Consider the following 19,877-nt stretch of genomic DNA (forward strand, 5'->3'; position numbering starts at 1 on the left):
CTGTTAACCAAAAGGTCGGAGGTTCGAGCCCACGTGGTGGTGGTATGGCGCTTTTTTTCTTTGGGCTAATAGCTTTGAAAATATGTTCTGATGGTGGTGAGAGTGGAGCAGGACTGTCTCAGTGGCGCAATTGGCTAGGGCGATCGGCTGTTAACCGAAAGGTTGGAGTTTCGAGCCCACCCGGCGGTGGTGCGGCGCTTTTTTTTCTGTGGGCTGATAGCTTTGAAGATATGTTCTGATGGTGGTGAGAGTAGAGCAGGACTGTCTCCGTGGCGCAATTGGCTAGCGCGATCGGCTGTTAACCGAAAGTTTGGAGTTTCGAGCCCTCTCGGGAGAGGTGTGTTGCTTTTTTCTTTGTGCTGATAGCTTTGAAGATATGTTCTGATGGTGGTGATAGTGGAGCAGGACTGTCTCCATGGCGCAATGGGCTAGCGCGATCGGCTGTTAACCGAAAGGTTGGAGGTTCGAGCCCACCCGGTGGTGGTGCGGCGCTTTTTTTTTTCTTTGGGGTGATAGCTCTGAAGAAATGGTCTGACGGTGGTGAGAGTGGAGCAGGACGGTCCCCGTGGGGCAATTGGTTAGCGCGATCGGCTGTTAACCGAAACGTTGGAGGTTCGAGCCCTCCCGGGTGGGGTGTGTTGCTTTTTTCTTTGCGCTGATAGCTTCGAAAATATGTTCTGATGGTGGTGAGAGTGGAGCACGATTGTCTCCGTGGCGCAATTGGCTAGCGCGATCTGCTGTTAACCGAAAGGTTCGAGGTTCGAGCCCACCCGGTGGTGGTGCGGCGCTTTTTTTTCTTTGGGCTGATAGCTTTGAAGATATGTTTTAATTGTGGTGAGAGTGGAGCAGGACTGTCTCCATGGCGACATTGGCCAGCGCGATCGGCTGTGAACCGAAAAGTTGGAGCTTCGAGCCCTCCCGGGAGTGGTGTTTTGCTTTTTTCTTCGCGCTGATAGCTTTGAAGATATGTTCTGATGGTGGTGAGAGTGGAGCACGACTGTCTCCGTGGGGCTATTGGCTAGCGCGATCGGCTGTTAACCGAAAAGTTGGAGGTTCGAGCCCATCTGGTGGTGGTGCGGTGCTTTTTTTTCTTTGGGCTGATAGCTTTGTAGATATGTTCTGATGGTGGTGAGAGGGGAGCAAGACTGTCTCCGTGGCGCAATGGGCTAGCGCGATCAGCTGTTGACCGAAAGGTTGGAGTTTCGAGCCCTCTCGTTAGTGGTGTGTTCCTTTTTTTGCGCTGATAGCTTTGAAGATATGTTCTGATAGTGGTGAGAGTGGAGCAAGACTGTCTCCGTGGCGCAATGGGCTAGCGCGATCGGCTGTTAACCGAAAGGTTGGAGGTTCCAGCCCACGCGGTGGTGGTGCAGCGCTTTTTTTCTTTGCGCTGATAGCTTTGAAGATATGTTCTGATGATGGTGAGAGTGGAGCAAGACTGCCTCCGTGGCGCAATGGGCTAGTGCGATCGGCTATTAACCGAAAGGTTTGAGTTTCAAGCCCTCCCGGGAGTGGTGTGTTGCTTTTTTCTTTGCGGTAATAGCTTTGAAGATATGTTCTGATGGTGGTGAGAGTGCAGCAGGACTGTCTTCGTGGCGCAATTGGCTAGCGCGATCGGCTGTTAACCGAAAGGTTGGAGGTTGGAGGTTCGAGCCCACCCGGTGGTGGTGCGGCGCTTTTTTTCGGCTGATAGCTTTGAAGATATGTTCTTATGGTGGTGAGAGTGGAGCAGGACTGTCTCTGTGGTGCGATTGGCTAGCGCGATCGGCTGTTGTGCCGAAAAGTTGGAGGTTCGAGCCTACCCGGTGGTTGTGCGGCGCTTTTTTTTTCTGTGGGCTGATAGCTTTGAAGATATGTTCTGATGGTGGTGAGAGTGGAGAAGGACTGTCTCCGTGGCGCAATTGGCTAGCGTGATCGGCTGTTAACCGAAAAGTTGGAGGTTCGAGCCCACCCGGTGGTGGTGCGGCGCTTTTTTTTCTTTGGGCTGATAGCTTTGAAGATATGTTCTGATGATGGTGAGAGTGGAGCAGGACTGTCTCCGTGGCGCAATTGGCTAGAGCGATCGGCTGTGAACCAAAAGGTCGGAGGTTCGAGCCCACCCGGCGGTGGTGTGCCGCTTTATTTTCTTTGGGCTGATAGCTTTGAAGATATGTTCTTATGGTGGTGAGAGTGGAGCAGGACTGTCTCCGTGGCGCAATTGGCTAGCGCGATCGGCTGTTGACCGAAAGGTTGGAGTTTCGAGCCCTCCCGGGAGTGGTGTGTTGCTTTTTTCTTTGCGCTGATAGCTTTGAAGATATGTTCTGATGGTGTTGAGAGTGGAGCAAGACTGTCTCCGTGGCGCAATGGGCTAGCGCGATCGGCTGTTAACCGAAAGGTTGGAGGTTCGAGCCCACCCGGTGGTGGTGCAGCGCTTTTTTTCTTTGCGCTTATAGCTTTTAAGATATGTTCTGATGATGGTGAGAGTAAAGCAGGACTGTCTCCGTGGCGCAATTGGCTAGCGCAAGCAACTGTTAACCGAAAGGTTGGAGGTTCGAGCCCACCCGGTGGTGGGGCGGCGCTTTTTTTTCTTTGGGCTGATAGCTTTGAAGGTATGTTTTTATGGTGATGAGAGTGGAGCAGGACTGTCTCCGTGGAGCAATTAGCTAGTGCGATCGGCTGTTAACCAAAAGGTCGGAGGTTCGAGCCCACCCGGTGGTGGTGCGGCGCTTTTTTTTCTTTGGGCTGATAGCTTTGAAGATATGTTCTTATGGTGGTGAGAGTGGAGCAGGACTGTCTCCGTGGCGCAATTTGCTAGCGCGATCGGCTGTTAACCGAAAAGGTGGAGGTTCGAGCCTACCCGGTGGTTGTGTGGCGCTTTTTTTCTGTGGGCTGATAGCTTTGAAGATATGTTCTGATGGTGGTGAGAGTGGAGCAGGACTGTCCCCGTGGCGCAATTGGCTAGCGTGATCGGCTGTTAACCGAAAGGTTGGAGGTTCGAGCCCACCTCGTGGTGGTGCGGCGCTTTTTTTTTCTGTGGGCTGATAGCTTTGAAGATATGTTCTGATGGTGGTGAGAGTGGAGCAGGACTGTCCCCGTGGCGCAATTGGCTAGCGTGATCGGCTGTTAACCGAAAAGTTGGAGGTTCGAGCCCACATCGTGGTGGTGCGGCGCTTTTTTTTCTGTGGGCTGATAGCTTTGAAGATATGTTCTGATGGTGGTGAGAGTGGAGCAGGACTGTCCCCGTGGCGCAATTGGCTAGCGCGATCGGCTGTTAACCGAAAGGTTGGAGTTTCGAGCCCACCCGACGGTGGTGCGGCGCTTTTTTTGTTTGGGCTGATAGCTTTGAAGATATGTTCTTATGGTGGTGGGAGTAGAGCAGGACTGTCTCCGTGGCGCAATTGGCTAGCGCGATCGGCTGTTAACCGAAAAGTTGGAGGTTCAAACCCTCCTGGGTGGGGTGTGTTGCTTTTTTTTTTGCGCTGATAGCTTTGAAGATATGTTCTGATGGTGGTGAGAGTGGAGCACGATTGTCTCCGTGGCGCAATTGGCTAGCGCGATCTGCTGTTAACCGAAAGGTTGGAAGTTCGATCGCACCCGGTGGTGGTGCGGCGCTTTTTTTTCTTTGGGCTGATAGCTTTGAAGATATGTTCTAATTAAGGTGAGAGTGGAGCAGGACTGTCTCCGTGGCGCAAGTGGCCAGCGCGATCGGCTGTTAACCGAAAAGTTGGAGGTTCGAGCCCTCCCGGGAGTGGTGTTTTGCTTTTTTTGCGCTGATAGCTTTGAAAATATGTTCTGATGGTGGTGAGAGTGGAGCACGACTGTCTCCGTGGCGCAATTGGCTAGCGTGATCGGCTGTTAACCGAAAGGTTGGAGGTTCGAGCCCACCCGGTGGTGGTGCGGTGCTTTTTTTTCTTTGGGCTGATAGCTTTGAAGATATGTTCATATGGTGGTCAGAGTGGAGCAGGACTGTCTCCGTGGCGCAATTGGCTAGCGCGAACGGCTGTTAACCGAAAAGTTGGAGGTTCGAGCCTACCCGGTGGTTGTGCGGCGCTTTTTTTCTGTGGGCTGATAGCTTTGAAGATATGTTCTGATGGTGGTGAGAGTGAAGCAGGACTGTCTCCGTGGCACAACTGGCTAGCGTGCTCGGCTGTTACCCGAAAAGTTGGAGGTTCGAGCCCACCCGGTGGTGGTGCGGCGCTTTTTTTGGGCTGATAGCTTTGAAGGTATGTTCTGATGGTGGTGAGAGTGGAGCAGTGTTAACCAAAAGGTCGGAGGTTCGAGCCCACCCGGTGGTGGTATGGCGCTTTTTTTTCTTTGGGCTGATAGCTTTGAAGATATGTTCTGATGGTGGTGAGAGTGGAGCAGGACTGTCTCCGTGGCGCAATTGGCTAGCGCGATCGGCTGTTGACCGAAAGGTTGGAGTTTCGAGCCCTCCCGGGAGTGGTGTGTTGCTTTTTTCTTTGCGCTGATAGCTTTGAAGATATGTTCTGATGGTGGTGAGAGTGGAGCAAGACTGTCTCCGTGGCGCAATGGGCTAGCGCGATCGGCTGTTAACCGAAAGGTTGGAGGTTCGAGCCCACCCGGTGGTGGTGCAGCGCTTTTTTTCTTTGCGCTGATAGCTTTTAAGATATGTTCTGATGATGGTGAGAGTAAAGCAGGACTGTCTCCGTGGCGCAATTGGCTAGCGCAAGCAGCTGTTAACCGAAAGGTTGGAGGTTCGAGCCCACCCGGTGGTGTTGCGGCGCTTTTTTTTCTTTGGGCTGATAGCTTTGAAGGTATGTTTTTATGGTGATGAGAGTGGAGCAGGACTGTCTCCGTGGAGCAATTAGCTAGCGCGATCGGCTGTTAACCAAAAGGTCGGAGGTTCGAGCCCACCCGGTGGTGGGGCGGCGCTTTTTTTTCTTTGGGCTGATAGCTTTGAAGATATGTTCTTATGGTGGTGAGAGTGGAGCAGGACTGTCTCCGTGGCGCAATTGGCTAGCGCGATCGGCTGTTAACCGAAAAGGTGGAGGTTCGAGCCTACCCGGTGGTTGTGTGGCGCTTTTTTTCTGTGGGCAGATAGCTTTGAAGATATGTTCTGATGGTGGTGAGAGTGGAGCAGGACTGTCCCCGTGGCGCAATTGGCTAGCGTGATCGGCTGTTAACCGAAAAGTTGGAGGTTCGAGCCCACCTCATGGTGGTGCGGCGCTTTTTTTTCTGTGGGCTGATAGCTTTGAAGATATGTTCTGATGGTGGTGAGAGTGGAGCAGGACTGTCCCCGTGGCGCAATTGGCTAGCGTGATCGGCTGTTAACCGAAAAGTTGGAGGTTCGAGCCCACATCGTGGTGGTGCGGCGCTTTTTTTTCTGTGGGCTGATAGCTTTGAAGATATGTTCTGATGGTGGTGAGAGTGGAGCAGGACTGTCCCCGTGGCGCAATTGGCTAGCGCGATCGGCTGTTAACCGAAAGGTTGGAGTTTCGAGCCCACCCGACGGTGGTGCGGCGCTTTTTTTCTTTGGGCTGATAGCTTTGAAGATATGTTCTTATGGTGGTGAGAGTAGAGCAGGACTGTCTCCGTGGCGCAATTGGCTAGCGCGATCGGCTGTTAACCGAAAAGTTGGAGGTTCAAACCCTCCTGGGTGGGGTGTGTTGCTTTTTTCTTTGCGCTGATAGCTTTGAAGATATGTTCTGATGGTGGTGAGAGTGGAGCACGATTGTCTCCGTGGCGCAATTGGCTAGCGCGATCTGCTGTTAACCGAAAGGTTGGAAGTTCGATCGCACCCGGTGGTGGTGCGGCGCTTTTTTTTCTTTGGGCTGATAGCTTTGAAGATATGTTCTAATTAAGGTGAGAGTGGAGCAGGACTGTCTCCGTGGCGCAAGTGGCCAGCGCGATCGGCTGTTAACCGAAAAGTTGGAGGTTCGAGCCCTCCCGGGAGTGGTGTTTTGCTTTGTTTGCGCTGATAGCTTTGAAAATATGTTCTGATGGTGGTGAGAGTGGAGCACGACTGTCTCCGTGGCGCAATTGGCTAGCGCGATCGGCTGTTAACCGAAAGGTTGGAGGTTCGAGCCCACCCGGTGGTGGTGCGGTGCTTTTTTTTCTTTGGGCTGATAGCTTTGAAGATATGTTCTGATGGTGGTGAGAGGGGAGCAAGACTGTCTCCGTGGCGCAATGGGCTAGCGCGATCAGCTGTTGACCGAAAGGTTGGAGTTTCGAGCCCTCCCGGGTGTGATGTGTTCCTTTTTTTTGCGCTGATAGCTTTGAAGATATGTTCTGATGGTGGTGAGAGTGGAGCAAGACTGTCTCCGTGGCGCACTGGGCTAGCGCGATCGGCTGTTAACCGAAAGGTTGGAGGTTCGAGCCCACGCGGTGGTGGTGCAGCGCTTTTTTTCTTCGCGCTGATAGCTTTGAAGATATGTTCTGATGATGGTGAGAGTGGAGCATGACTGCCTCCGTGGCGCAATGGGCTAGCGCGATCAGCTGTTAACCGAAAGGTTGGAGTTTCGAGCCCTCCCGGGAGTGGTGTGTTGCTTTTTGCTTTGCGGTAATAGCTTTGAAGATATGTTCTGATGGTGGTGAGAGTGGAGCAGGACTGTCTTCGTGGCGCAATTGGCTAGCGCGATCGGCTGTTAACCGAAAGATTGGAGGTTCGAGCCCAACCGGTGGTGGTGTGGCGTTTTTTTTTTGGGGTGATAGCTCTGAAGAAATGTTCTGACGGTGGTGAGAGTGGAGCATGACTGTCTTCGTGGGGCAATTGGCTAGTGTGATCGGCTGTTAACCGAAAGGTTGGAGGTTCGAGCCCACCCGATGGTTGTGCGGCGCTTTTTTTTGGGTGATAGCTTTGAAGATATGTTCTTATGGTGGTGAGAGTGGAGCAGGACTGTCTCCGTGAGCAATTGGCTAGCGCGATCGGCTGCTAACCGAAAGGTTGGACGTTCGAGCCCACGCGGTGGTGGTGCAGCGCTTTTTTTCTTTGCGCTGATAGCTTCGAAGATATGTTCTGATGATGGTGAGAGTGGAGCAAGACTGCCTCCGTGGCGCAATGGGCCAGCGCGATCGGCTGTTAACCAAAAGGTTTGAGTTTCGAGCTCTCCCGGGAGTGGTGTGTTGCTTTTTTCTTTGCGGTAATAGCTTTGAAGATATGTTCTGATGGTGGTGAGAGTGGAGCAGGACTGTCTTCGTGGCGCAATTGGCTAGCGCGATCGGCTGTTAACCGAAAGGTTGGAGGTTCGAGCCCAACCGGTGCTGGTGCGGCGCTTTTTTTTTCTTTGGGGTGATAGCTCTGAAGAACTGTTCTGACGGTGGTGAGAGTGGAGCACGACCGTCTCCGTGGGGTAATTGGCAGGCGTGATCGGCTGTTAACCGAAAGGTTGGAGGTTCGAGCCCACCCGGTGGTGGTGCGGCGCTTTTTTTGGGCTGATAGCTTTGAAGATATGTTCTTACGGTGGTGAGAGTGGAGCAGAACTGTCTCCGTGGCGCAATTGGCTAGCGCGATCGGCTGTTAACCGAAAAGTTGGAGGTTCGAGCCTACCCGGTGGTTGTGTGGCGCTTTTTTTATGTGGGCTGATAGCTTTGAAGATATGTTCTGATGGTGGTGAGAGTGGAGCAGGACTGTCTCCGTGGCGTAATTGGCTAGCGTGATCGGCTGTTAACCAAAAAGTTGGAGGTTCGAGCCCACCCGGTGGTGGTGCGGCGCTTTTTTTTCTTTGGGCTGATAGCTTTGAATATATGTTCTGATGGTGGTGATATTGGAAGGGGACTGTCTCCGTGGCGCAATTGGCTAGAGCGATCGGCTGTTAACCAAAAGGTCGGAGGTTCGAGCCCACCCGGTGGTGGTGCGGCGCTTTTTTTTCTTTGGGCTGATAGCTTTGAAGATATGTTCTTATGGTGGCGAGAGTGGAGCAGGACTGTCTTCGTGGCGCAGTTGGCAAGCGCGATCGGCTGTTAACCGAAAAGTTAGAGGTTGGAGCCTACCCGGTGGTTGTGCGGCGCTTTTTTTTCTGTGGGCTGATAGCTTTGAAGATATGTTCTGAGGGTGGTGAGAGTGGAGCAGGACTGTCTCCGTGGCGCAATTGGCTAGCGTGATCGTCTGTTAACCGAAAAGTTTGAGGTTCGAGCCCACCCGGTGGTGGTGCGGCGCTTTTTTTTCTTTGGGCTGATAGCTTTGAAGATATGTTCTTATGGTGGTGAGAGTGGAGCAGGACTGTCACCGTGGCACAAATGGCTAGCGCGATCGGCTGTTAACCAAAAGGTCGGAGGTTCGAGCCCACCCGGTGGTGGTGCAGCGCTTTTTTTCTTTGGGCTGATAGCTTTGAAGATATGTTCTTATGGTGGTGAGAGTGGAGCAGGACTGTCTCCGTGGCGCAAATTGCTAGCGCGATCGGCTGTTAACCGAAAAGTTGGAGGTTCGAGCCTACCCTGTGGTTGTGTGGCGCTTTTGTTTCTGTGGGCTGATAGCTTTGAAGATATGTTCTGATGGTGGTGAGAGTGGAGCATGACTGTCTCCATGGCGCAATTGGCTAGCGTGATCGGCTGTTAACCGAAAAGTTGGAGGTTCGAGCCCGCCTCGTGGTGGTGCGGCGCTTTTTTTTCTTTGGGCTGATAGCTTTGAAGATAAGTTCTGATGGTGGTGAGAGTGGAGCAGGACTGTCTCCATGGCGCAATTGGCTAGCGCGATCGGCTGTTAACCAAAAGGTCGGAGGTTCGAGCCCACGTGGTGGTGGTATGGCGCTTTTTTTCTTTGGGCTGATAGCTTTGAAAATATGTTCTGATGGTGGTGAGAGTGGAGCAGGACTGTCTCAGTGGCGCAATTGGCTAGGGCGATCGGCTGTTAACCGAAAGGTTGGAGTTTCGAGCCCACCCGGCGGTGGTGCGGCGCTTTTTTTTCTGTGGGTGATAGCTTTGAAGATATGTTCTGATGGTGGTGAGAGTAGAGCAGGACTGTCTCCGTGGCGCAATTGGCTAGCGCGATCGGCTGTTAACCGAAAGTTTGGAGTTTCGAGCCCTCTCGGGAGAGGTGTGTTGCTTTTTTCTTTGTGCTGATAGCTTTGAAGATATGTTCTGATGGTGGTGATAGTGGAGCAGGACTGTCTCCATGGCGCAATGGGCTCGCGCGATCGGCTGTTAACCGAAAGGTTGGAGGTTCGAGCCCACCCGGTGGTGGTGCGGCGCTTTTTTTTTTCTTTGGGGTGATAGCTCTGAAGAAATGGTCTGACGGTGGTGAGAGTGGAGCAGGACGGTCCCCGTGGGGCAATTGGTTAGCGCGATCGGCTGTTAACCGAAACGTTGGAGGTTCGAGCCCTCCCGGGTGGGGTGTGTTGCTTTTTTCTTTGCGCTGATAGCTTCGAAAATTTGTTCTGATGGTGGTGAGAGTGGAGCACGATTGTCTCCGTGGCGCAATTGGCTAGCGCGATCTGCTGTTAACCGAAAGGTTCGAGGTTCGAGCCCACCCGGTGGTGGTGCGGCGCTTTTTTTTCTTTGGGCTGATAGCTTTGAAGATATGTTTTAATTGTGGTGAGAGTGGAGCAGGACTGTCTCCATGGCGACATTGGCCAGCGCGATCGGCTGTGAACCGAAAAGTTGGAGCTTCGAGCCCTCCCGGGAGTGGTGTTTTGCTTTTTTCTTCGCGCTGATAGCTTTGAAGATATGTTCTGATGGTGGTGAGAGTGGAGCACGACTGTCTCCGTGGCGCTATTGGCTAGCGCGATCGGCTGTTCACCGAAAAGTTGGAGGTTCGAGCCCATCTGGTGGTGGTGCGGTGCTTTTTTTTCTTTGGGCTGATAGCTTTGAAGATATGTTCTGATGGTGGTGAGAGGGGAGCAAGACTGTCTCCGTGGCGCAATGGGCTAGCGCGATCAGCTGTTGACCGAAAGGTTGGAGTTTCGAGCCCTCCCGTTAGTGGTGTGTTCCTTTTTTTGCGCTGATAGCTTTGAAGATATGTTCTGATAGTGGTGAGAGTGGAGCAAGACTGTCTCCGTGGCGCAATGGGCTAGCGCGATCGGCTGTTAACCGAAAGGTTGGAGGTTCGAGCCCACGCGGTGGTGGTGCAGCGCTTTTTTTCTTTGCGCTGATAGCTTTGAAGATATGTTCTGATGATGGTGAGAGTGGAGCAAGACTGCCTCCGTGGCGCAATGGGCTAGTGCGATCGGCTATTAACCGAAAGGTTTGAGTTTCAAGCCCTCCCGGGAGTGGTGTGTTGCTTTTTTCTTTGCGGTAATAGCTTTGAAGATATGTTCTGATGGTGGTGAGAGTGCAGCAGGACTGTCTTCGTGGCGCAATTGGCTAGCGCGATCGGCTGTTAACCGAAAGGTTGGAGGTTGGAGGTTCGAGCCCACCCGGTGGTGGTGCGGCGCTTTTTTTTCGGCTGATAGCTTTGAAGATATGTTCTTATGGTGGTGAGAGTGGAGCAGGACTGTCTCTGTGGTGCGATTGGCTAGCGCGATCGGCTGTTGACCGAAAAGTTGGAGGTTCGAGCCTACCCGGTGGTTGTGCGGCGCTTTTTTTTCTGTGGGCTGATAGCTTTGAAGATATGTTCTGATGGTGGTGAGAGTGGAGAAGGACTGTCTCCGTGGCGCAATTGGCTAGCGTGATCGGCTGTTAACCGAAAAGTTGGAGGTTCGAGCCCACCCGGTGGTGGTGCGGCGCTTTTTTTTCTTTGGGCTGATAGCTTTGAAGATATGTTCTGATGATGGTAAGAGTGGAGCAGGACTGTCTCCGTGGCGAAATTGGCTAGAGCGATCGGCTGTGAACCAAAAGGTCGGAGGTTCGAGCCCACCCGGCGGTGGTGTGCCGCTTTATTTTCTTTGGGCTGATAGCTTTGAAGATATGTTCTTATGGTGGTGAGAGTGGAGCAGGACTGTCACCGTGGCGCAATTGGCTAGCGCGATCGGCTGTTAACCGAAAAGTTAGAGGTTCGAGCCTACCCGGTGGTTGTGCGGCGCTTTTTTTCTGTGGGCTGATAGCGTTGAAGATATGTTCTGATGGTGGTGAGAGTGAAGCAGGACTGTCTCCGTGGCAACACTGGCTAGCGTGCTCGGCTGTTACCCGAAAAGTTGGAGGTTCGAGCCCACCCGGTGGTGGTGCGGCGCTTTTTTTTGGGCTGATAGCTTTGAAGGTATGTTCTGATGGTGGTGAGAGTGGAGCAGTGTTAACCAAAAGGTCGGAGGTTCGAGCCCACCCGGTGGTGGTATGGCGCTTTTTTTTCTTTGGGCTGATAGCTTTGAAGATATGTTCTGATGGTGGTGAGAGTGGAGCAGGACTGTCTCCGTGGCGCAATTGGCTAGCGCGATCGGCTGTTGACCGAAAGGTTGGAGTTTCGAGCCCTCCCGGGAGTGGTGTGTTGCTTTTTTCTTTGCGCTGATAGCTTTGAAGATATGTTCTGATGGTGTTGAGAGTGGAGCAAGACTGTCTCCGTGGCGCAATGGGCTAGCGCGATCGGCTGTTAACCGAAAGGTTGGAGGTTTGAGCCCACCCGGTGGTGGTGCAGCGCTTTTTTTCGTTGCGCTTATAGCTTTTAAGATATGTTCTGATGATGGTGAGAGTAAAGCAGGACTGTCTCCGTGGCGCAATTGGCTAGCGCAAGCAGCTGTTAACCGAAAGGTTGGAGGTTCGAGCCCACCCGGTGGTGGTGCGGCGCTTTTTTTTCTTTGGGCTGATAGCTTTGAAGGTATGTTTTTATGGTGATGAGAGTGGAGCAGGACTGTCTCCGTGGAGCAATTAGCTAGCGCGATCGGCTGTTAACCAAAAGGTCGGAGGTTCGAGCCCACCCGGTGGTGGTGCGGCGCTTTTTTTTCTTTGGGCTGATAGCTTTGAAGATATGTTCTTATGGTGGTGAGAGTGGAGCAGGACTGTCTCCGTGGCGCAATTGGCTAGCGCGATCGGCTGTTAACCGAAAAGGTGGAGGTTCGAGCCTACCCGGTGGTTGTGTGGCGCTTTTTTTCTGTGGGCTGATAGCTTTGAAGATATGTTCTGATGGTGGTGAGAGTGGAGCAGGACTGTCCCCGTGGCGCAATTGGCTAGCGTGATCGGCTGTTAACCGAAAAGTTGGAGGTTCGAGCCCACCTCGTGGTGGTGCGGCGCTTTTTTTTTCTGTGGGCTGATAGCTTTGAAGATATGTTCTGATGGTGGTGAGAGTGGAGCAGGACTGTCCCCGTGGCGCAATTGGCTAGCGTGATCGGCTGTTAACCGAAAAGTTGGAGGTTCGAGCCCACATCGTGGTGGTGCGGCGCTTTTTTTTCTGTGGGCTGATAGCTTTGAAGATATGTTCTGATGGTGGTGAGAGTGGAGCAGGACTGTCCCCGTGGCGCAATTGGCTAGCGCGATCGGCTGTTAACCGAAAGGTTGGAGTTTCGAGCCCACCCGACGGTGGTGCGGCGCTTTTTTTGTTTGGGCTGATAGCTTTGAAGATATGTTCTTATGGTGGTGGGAGTAGAGCAGGACTGTCTCCGTGGCGCAATTGGCTAGCGCGATCGGCTGTTAACCGAAAAGTTGGAGGTTCAAACCCTCCTGGGTGGGGTGTGTTGCTTTTTTTTGCGCTGATAGCTTTGAAGATATGTTCTGATGGTGGTGAGAGTGGAGCACGATTGTCTCCGTGGCGCAATTGGCTAGCGCGATCTGCTGTTAACCGAAAGGTTGGAAGTTCGATCGCACCCGGTGGTGGTGCGGCGCTTTTTTTTCTTTGGGCTGATAGCTTTGAAGATATGTTCTAATTAAGGTGAGAGTGGAGCAGGACTGTCTCCGTGGCGCAAGTGGCCAGCGCGATCGGCTGTTAACCGAAAAGTTGGAGGTTCGAGCCCTCCCGGGAGTGGTGTTTTGCTTTTTTTGCGCTGATAGCTTTGAAAATATGTTCTGATGGTGGTGAGAGTGGAGCACGACTGTCTCCGTGGGGCAATTGGCTAGCGCGATCGGCTGTTAACCGAAAGGTTGGAGGTTCGAGCCCACCCGGTGGTGGTGCGGTGCTTTTTTTTCTTTGGGCTGATAGCTTTGAAGATATGTTCATATGGTGGTGAGAGTGGAGCAGGACTGTCTCCGTGGCGCAATTGGCTAGCGCGAACGGCTGTTAACCGAAAAGTTGGAGGTTCGAGCCTACCCGGTGGTTGTGCGGCGCTTTTTTTCTGTGGGCTGATAGCTTTGAAGATATGTTCTGATGGTGGTGAGAGTGAAGCAGGACTGTCTCCGTGGCACAACTGGCTAGCGTGCTCGGCTGTTACCCGAAAAGTTGGAGGTTCGAGCCCACCCGGTGGTGGTGCGGCGCTTTTTTTTGGGCTGATAGCTTTGAAGGTATGTTCTGATGGTGGTGAGAGTGGAGCAGTGTTAACCAAAAGGTCGGAGGTTCGAGCCCACCCGGTGGTGGTATGGCGCTTTTTTTTCTTTGGGCTGATAGCTTTGAAGATATGTTCTGATGGTGGTGAGAGTGGAGCAGGACTGTCTCCGTGGCGCAATTGGCTAGCGCGATCGGCTGTTGACCGAAAGGTTGGAGTTTTGAGCCCTCCCGGGAGTGGTGTGTTGCTTTTTTCTTTGCGCTGATAGCTTTGAAGATATGTTCTGATGGTGGTGAGAGTGGAGCAAGACTGTCTCCGTGGCGCAATGGGCTAGCGCGATCGGCTGTTAACCGAAAGGTTGGAGGTTCGAGCCCACCCGGTGGTGGTGCAGCGCTTTTTTTCTTTGCGCTGATAGCTTTTAAGATATGTTCTGATGATGGTGAGAGTAAAGCAGGACTGTCTCCGTGGCGCAATTGGCTAGCGCAAACAGCTGTTAACCGAAAGGTTGGAGGTTCGAGCCCACCCGGTGGTGTTGCGGCGCTTTTTTTTCTTTGGGCTGATAGCTTTGAAGGTATGTTTTTATGGTGATGAGAGTGGAGCAGGACTGTCTCCGTGGAGCAATTAGCTAGCGCGATCGGCTGTTAACCAAAAGGTCGGAGGTTCGAGCCCACCCGGTGGTGGGGCGGCGCTTTTTTTTCTTTGGGCTGATAGCTTTGAAGATATGTTCTTATGGTGGTGAGAGTGGAGCAGGACTGTCTCCGTGGCGCAATTGGCTAGCGCGATCGGCTGTTAACCGAAAAGGTGGAGGTTCGAGCCTACCCGGTGGTTGTGTGGCGCTTTTTTTCTGTGGGCAGATAGCTTTGAAGATATGTTCTGATGGTGGTGAGAGTGGAGCAGGACTGTCCCCGTGGCGCAATTGGCTAGCGTGATCAGCTGTTAACCGAAAAGTTGGAGGTTCGAGCCCACCTCATGGTGGTGCGGCGCTTTTTTTTCTGTGGGCTGATAGCTTTGAAGATATGTTCTGATGGTGGTGAGAGTGGAGCAGGACTGTCCCCGTGGCGCAATTGGCTAGCGTGATCGGCTGTTAACCGAAAAGTTGGAGGTTCGAGCCCACATCGTGGTGGTGCGGCGCTTTTTTTCTGTGGGCTGATAGCTTTGAAGATATGTTCTGATGGTGGTGAGAGTGGAGCAGGACTGTCCCCGTGGCGCAATTGGCTAGCGCGATCGGCTGTTAACCGAAAGGTTGGAGTTTCGAGCCCACCCGACGGTGGTGCGGCGCTTTTTTTCTTTGGGCTGATAGCTTTGAAGATATGTTCTTATGGTGGTGAGAGTAGAGCAGGACTGTCTCCGTGGCGCACTTGGCTAGCGCGATCTGCTGTTAACCGAAAGGTTGGAAGTTCGATCGCACCCGGTGGTGGTGCGGCGCTTTTTTTTCTTTGGGCTGATAGCTTTGAAGATATGTTCTAATTAAGGTGAGAGTGGAGCAGGACTGTCTCCGTGGCGCAAGTGGCCAGCGCGATCGGCTGTTAACCGAAAAGTTGGAGGTTCGAGCCCTCCCGGGAGTGGTGTTTTGCTTTTTTTGCGCTGATAGCTTTGAAAATATGTTCTGATGGTGGTGAGAGTGGAGCACGACTGTCTCCGTGGCGCAATTGGCTAGCGCGATCGGCTGTTAACCGAAAGGTTGGAGGTTCGAGCCCACCCGGTGGTGGTGCGGTGCTTTTTTTTCTTTGGGCTGATAGCTTTGAAGATATGTTCTGATGGTGGTGAGAGGGGAGCAAGACTGTCTCCGTGGCGCAATGGGCTAGCGCGATCAGCTGTTGACCGAAAGGTTGGAGTTTCGAGCCCTCCCGGGTGTGATGTGTTGCTTTTTTTGCGCTGATAGCTTTGAAGATATGTTCTGATGGTGGTGAGAGTGGAGCAAGACTGTCTCCGTGGCGCACTGGGCTAGCGCGATCGGCTGTTAACCGAAAGGTTGGAGGTTCGAGCCCACGCGGTGGTGGTGCAGCGCTTTTTTTCTTCGCGCTGATAGCTTTGAAGATATGTTCTGATGATAGTGAGAGTGGAGCATGACTGCCTCCGTGGCGCAATGGGCTAGCGCGATCAGCTGTTAACCGAAAGGTTGGAGTTTCGAGCCCTCCCGGGAGTGGTCTGTTGCTTTTTGCTTTGCGGTAATAGCTTTGAAGATATGTTCTGATGGTGGTGAGAGTGGAGCAGGACTGTCTTCGTGGCGCAATTGGCTAGCGCGATCGGCTGTTAACCGAAAGATTGGAGGTTCGAGCCCAACCGGTGGTGGTGTGGCGTTTTTTTTTTGGGGTGATAGCTCTGAAGAAATGTTCTGACGGTGGTGAGAGTGGAGCATGACTGTCTTCGTGGGGCAATTGGCTAGTGTGATCGGCTGTTAACCGAAAGGTTGGAGGTTCGAGCCCACCCGATGGTTGTGCGGCGCTTTTTTTGGCTGATAGCTTTGAAGATATGTTCTTATGGTGGTGAGAGTGGAGCAGGACTGTCTCCGTGAGCAATTGGCTAGCGCGATCGGCTGTTAACCGAAAAGTTGGAGGTTCGAGCCTACCCGGTGGTTGTGCGGCGCTTTTTTTTCGGTGGGCTGATAGCTTTGAAGATATGTTCTGATGGTGGTGAGAGTGGAGCAGGACTGTCTCCATGGCGCAATCGGCTAGCGCGATCGGCTGTTAACCGAAAAGTTGGAGGTTCGAGCCTACCCGGTGGTTGTGCGGCGCTTTTTTTTCTGTGGGCTGATAGCTTTGAAGATATGTTCTGATGGTGGTGAGAATGGAGCAGGACTGTCTCCGTGGCGCCATTGGCTAGAGCGATCGGCTGTTAACCAAAAGGTCGGAGGTTCGAGCCCACCCGGTGGTGGTGCGGCGCTTTTTTTTCTTTGGGCTGATAGCTTTGAAGATATGTTCTTATGGTGGTGAGAGTGGAGCAGGACTGTCTCCGTGGCGCAATTGGCTAGCGCGATCGGCTTTTAACCGAAAAGTTGGAGGTTGGAGCCTACCCGGTGTTTGTGCGGCGCTTTTTTTTCTGTGGGCTGAGAGCTTTGAAGATATGTTCTGATGGTGGTGAGAGTGGAGCAGGACTGTCTCCGTGGCGCAATTGGCTAGCGCGATCGGCTGTTAACCAAAAGGTCGGAGGTTTGAGCCCACGCGGTGGTGGTATGGCGCTTTTTTTCTTTGGGCTGATAGCTTTGAAAATATGTTCTGATGGTGGTGAGAGTGGAGCAGGACTGTCTCTGTGGCGCAATTGGCTAGGGCGATCGGCTGTTAACCGAAAGGTTGGAGTTTCGAGCCCACTTGGCGGTGGTGCGGCGCTTTTTTTTCTTTGAGCTGATAGCTTTGAAGATATGTTCTGATGGTGGTGAGAGTGGAGCACGACTGTCTCCGTGGCGCAATTGGCTAGCGCGATCGGCTGTTAACCGAAAGGTTGGAGGTTCGAGCCCACCCGGTGGTGGTGCGGTGCTTTTTTTTGGGCTGATAGCTTTGAAGTTATGTTCTGATCGTGGTGAGAAGGGAGCAAGACTGTCTCCGTGGCGCAATGGGCTAGCGCGATCGGCTGTTGACCGAAAGGTTGGAGTTTCGAGCCCTCCCGGGAGTGGTGTGTTGCTTTTTTCTTTGCGCTGATAGCTTCGAAGTTATGTTTTGATGGTGGTGAGAGTGGAGCAAGACTGTCTCCGTGGCGCAATGGGCTAGCGCGATCGGCTGTTAACCGAAAGGTTGGAAGTTCGAGCCCACCTGGTGGTGGTGCAGCGCTTTTTTTTTCTTTGCGCTGATAGCTTTGAAGATATGTTCTGATGATGGTGAGAGTGGAGCAAGACTGCCTCCGTGGCGCAATGGGCTAGCGCGATTGGCTGTTAACCGAAAGGTTGGAGTCTCGAGCCCTCCCAGGAGTGGTGTGTTGCTTTTTTCTTTGCGGTAATAGCTTTGAAGATATGTTCTGATGGTGGTGAGATTGGAGCAGGACAGTCTTCGTGGCGCAATTGGCTAGCGCGATCGGCTGTTAACCGAACGGTTGGAGGTTCGAGCCCAACCGGTGGTGGTGCGGCGCTTTTTTTTCTTTGGGGTGATAGCTCTGAAGAAATGTTCTGACGATGGTGAGATTGGAGCAGGACAGTCTTCGTGGCGCAATTGGCTAGCGCGATCGGCTGTTAACCGAAAGGTTGGAGGTTCGAGCCCAACCGGTGGTGGTGCGGCGCTTTTTTTTCTTTGGGGTGATAGCTCTGAAGAAATGTTCTGACGATGGTGAGAGTGGAGCACGACTGTCTCTGTGGCGCAAGTGGCCAGCGCGATCGGCTGTTAACCGAAAAGTTGGAGGTTCGAGCCCTCCCGGGAGTGGTGTTTTGCTTTTTTTGCGCTGATAGCTTTGAAAATATGTTCTGATGGTGGTGAGAGTGGAGCACGACTGTCTCCGTGGCGCAATTGGCTAGCGCGATCGGCTGTTAACCGAAAGGTTGGAGGTTCGAGCCCACCCGGTGGTGGTGCGGTGCTTTTTTTTCTTTGGGCTGATAGCTTTGAAGATATGTTCTGATGGTGGTGAGAGGGGAGCAAGACTGTCTCCGTGGCGCAATGGGCTAGCGCGATCAGCTGTTGACCGAAAGGTTGGAGTTTCGAGCCCTCCCGGGTGTGATGTGTTGCTTTTTTTGCGCTGATAGCTTTGAAGATATGTTCTGATGGTGGTGAGAGTGGAGCAAGACTGTCTCTGTGGCGCACTGGGCTAGCGCGATCGGCTGTTAACCGAAAGGTTGGAGGTTCGAGCCCACGCGGTGGTGGTGCAGCGCTTTTTTTCTTCGCGCTGATAGCTTTGAAGATATGTTCTGATGATAGTGAGAGTGGAGCATGACTGCCTCCGTGGCGCAATGGGCTAGCGCGATCAGCTGTTAACCGAAAGGTTGGAGTTTCGAGCCCTCCCGGGAGTTGTGTGTTGCTTTTTGCTTTGCGGTAATAGCTTTGAAGATATGTTCTGATGGTGGTGAGAGTGGAGCAGGACTGTCTTCGTGGCGCAATTGGCTAGCGCGATCGGCTGTTAACCGAAAGATTGGAGGTTCGAGCCCAACCGGTGGTGGTGTGGCGTTTTTTTTTGGGTGATAGCTCTGAAGAAATGTTCTGACGGTGGTGAGAGTGGAGCATGACTGTCTTCGTGGGGCAATTGGCTAGTGTGATCGGCTGTTAACCGAAAGGTTGGAGGTTCGAGCCCACCCGATGGTTGTGCGGCGCTTTTTTTTGGCTGATAGCTTTGAAGATATGTTCTTATGGTGGTGAGAGTGGAGCAGGACTGTCTCCGTGAGCAATTGGCTAGCGCGATCGGCTGTTAACCGAAAAGTTGGAGGTTCGAGCCTACCCGGTGGTTGTGCGGCGCTTTTTTTTCGGTGGGCTGATAGCTTTGAAGATATGTTCTGATGGTGGTGAGAGTGGAGCAGGACTGTCTCCATGGCGCAATCGGCTAGCGCGATCGGCTGTTAACCGAAAAGTTGGAGGTTCGAGCCTACCCGGTGGTTGTGCGGCGCTTTTTTTTCTGTGGGCTGATAGCTTTGAAGATATGTTCTGATGGTGGTGAGAATGGAGCAGGACTGTCTCCGTGGCGCCATTGGCTAGAGCGATCGGCTGTTAACCAAAAGGTCGGAGGTTCGAGCCCACCCGGTGGTGGTGCGGCGCTTTTTTTTCTTTGGGCTGATAGCTTTGAAGATATGTTCTTATGGTGGTGAGAGTGGAGCAGGACTGTCTCCGTGGCGCAATTGGCTAGCGCGATCGGCTTTTAACCGAAAAGTTGGAGGTTGGAGCCTACCCGGTGTTTGTGCGGCGCTTTTTTTTCTGTGGGCTGAGAGCTTTGAAGATATGTTCTGATGGTGGTGAGAGTGGAGCAGGACTGTCTCCGTGGCGCAATTGGCTAGCGCGATCGGCTGTTAACCAAAAGGTCGGAGGTTTGAGCCCACGCGGTGGTGGTATGGCGCTTTTTTTCTTTGGGCTGATAGCTTTGAAAATATGTTCTGATGGTGGTGAGAGTGGAGCAGGACTGTCTCTGTGGCGCAATTGGCTAGGGCGATCGGCTGTTAACCGAAAGGTTGGAGTTTCGAGCCCACTTGGCGGTGGTGCGGCGCTTTTTTTTCTTTGAGCTGATAGCTTTGAAGATATGTTCTGATGGTGGTGAGAGTGGAGCACGACTGTCTCCGTGGCGCAATTGGCTAGCGCGATCGGCTGTTAACCGAAAGGTTGGAGGTTCGAGCCCACCCGGTGGTGGTGCGGTGCTTTTTTTTGGGCTGATAGCTTTGAAGTTATGTTCTGATCGTGGTGAGAAGGGAGCAAGACTGTCTCCGTGGCGCAATGGGCTAGCGCGATCGGCTGTTGACCGAAAGGTTGGAGTTTCGAGCCCTCCCGGGAGTGGTGTGTTGCTTTTTTCTTTGCGCTGATAGCTTCGAAGTTATGTTTTGATGGTGGTGAGAGTGGAGCAAGACTGTCTCCGTGGCGCAATGGGCTAGCGCGATCGGCTGTTAACCGAAAGTTTGGAAGTTCGAGCCCACCTGGTGGTGGTGCAGCGCTTTTTTTTTCTTTGCGCTGATAGCTTTGAAGATATGTTCTGATGATGGTGAGAGTGGAGCAAGACTGCCTCCGTGGCGCAATGGGCTAGCGCGATTGGCTGTTAACCGAAAGGTTGGAGTCT

The sequence above is a fragment of the Rhipicephalus microplus genome, unplaced genomic scaffold, assembly GCF_043290135.1.
Source record: "Rhipicephalus microplus isolate Deutch F79 unplaced genomic scaffold, USDA_Rmic scaffold_14, whole genome shotgun sequence".
NCBI lineage: Eukaryota > Metazoa > Arthropoda > Arachnida > Ixodida > Ixodidae > Rhipicephalus > Rhipicephalus microplus.